Raw genomic sequence first — 1,807 nt, forward strand, 5'->3', positions numbered from 1 at the left:
ATTTTGTTTCTGGAACAGCCCATACATTGCTTGTGGAACATTCTTGTGAATACTTTCTATAGCATATCTGACAAGTACAGCCACTACATGAATTAATTGAGTGGTTATTTATGTAATCATCTATTCATTTGTTCATTCATATGTGGCATGTATTTGCTTATTTTTCTCTATCTATCTATCTAATCTATCTATTTATTTGGGTGATGCAATTGGGGTTAAGTGACTCTCCCAGGGTCACACATCTAGTAAGTGTCAAGTGTCTAAGGCCGAATTTGAACTCAGGTCCTCCTGAATCCAGGGCCGGTGCTTTATCTACTGCGCCACCTAACTGCTGTTATTTATAACATCTATTTACCACTCTGCATATTTACACATTACTAATGTATAGCCCCAAATACATTTCTCCAAAGTGTCATCTCCCCCAAACCCCAAGTGAAGACAGAGAAAGATCAAGATATAGACAAATTGACCATCCTAACAGTATTCTCAATGAACTAGGTGATGCTTTTACAGGTATCCTTTGACATAATTCTGAATATTTGTTTTTTAGACACCAAAGTAGTTTGGTGATTTCCTTGAGGCTCTCTGTCTCTGTCTCTGTCTCTGTCTCTGTCTCTGTCTCTCTCCCTCTTTTCTTTCTTCTCTATTTCCCTTCTTTCTCTGGCTCTCTGTCTTTCTTTCTCAGAACTGTTTTTCCTTAGGTCCTCTGAATTTCATTCTTGAGAGATTCTCATCTCTCCTGAGCTATAAAAATTTAATCCTTATGCCTTTTCTATCCCTTTTCCAAGTTCTGTGGTATGAGTTTGCCAAATGTATAAGGTACATGTCATATTCTTTCTTGCTTTCCTTCATTCTCCACCAAAAATTCTAAGATAGAGGCAGCTAGGTGGTGCAGTAGATAGAGCACCAGCCCTGGATTTAGGAGGGCCTGGATTCAAATCCAGCCTCAGCCACTTGACAATTACTAGCTGTGTGACCTTGGGCAAGTCACTTAACCCTCATTACCCCACCAAAAAAAAAAGACTTAAAAATTCTAAGATGTAGTGGTCATTGCTCATTGAATGTCTTACTATTTCCACTCCAGAAACCAATTTCTCACAGTGAGAATCAGATCCAAAATAGGATCCCCTCTCATTGGTTCCTTCATGGTTTGAAAGATTAAATTGTCATTGGTTTGGGAAGGGAGAGGAAAGAAAGACAGGAACAGAGACAGAGAGACAGAGAGACAGATAAACAGAAAGAGACAATCAGCAACAGAGACAAAGACAGAGTTGTGGAAATCAAAAAAGACAAAAAAAAAGGAACACAACAGAAATATGTGTATCATCATCCTGGCAATGAGGCCATGTTAATTTTCTCTTTATGATTCCAATTTTAATATGTGCTTCTGAAGCAATCAAGATGACTAAGAATCAAAACTGATAGTGAAAATGGAACTTCTTTTATCCACCCTTCCAACTTTTGAAATCTTTCTCTCACTTTTAGAATAAGTTCAGTGATCTTTCCTTTCTCTAATTTTCTTGAAGCTCCTATCTGGATCACTCCATCTTCAACCATTCTTATTGGTGTCCATATTTTATTCCCCACTCCTAATTTAAAGTTAAAAGATCCTTGAGGGCAGAGTCTATGTTAGGTTAAGATTTTTATCTCTAAAGTTCATTCTGGTACTTTGTATATATTAATAACAATTCCAGAAAGCCATAATTTCATCAATGTAAATGGACACTCCATCCATGGATACAATTGCAACCTCTCTACCCTGTTCTTCATTTGCATCATGGCCTACAATCCCTCTGCCGATCAGTTC

At 37.6% G+C, this 1,807-nt stretch overlaps 1 non-coding gene across 1 annotated transcript; it reads right to left on the bottom strand.

Annotated features, from left to right (window-relative positions):
- Positions 1-1,292: 1,292 nt before the first annotated feature.
- On the bottom strand, positions 1,293-1,394 carry LOC122737732. Its single transcript, XR_006354523.1, has one exon. It is a non-coding gene; the product is annotated as a U6 spliceosomal RNA (small nuclear RNA).
- Positions 1,395-1,807: the final 413 nt, after the last annotated feature.

This window comes from Dromiciops gliroides, chromosome 1, assembly GCF_019393635.1.
Source record: "Dromiciops gliroides isolate mDroGli1 chromosome 1, mDroGli1.pri, whole genome shotgun sequence".
NCBI classification, from domain to species: Eukaryota; Metazoa; Chordata; class Mammalia; order Microbiotheria; family Microbiotheriidae; genus Dromiciops; species Dromiciops gliroides.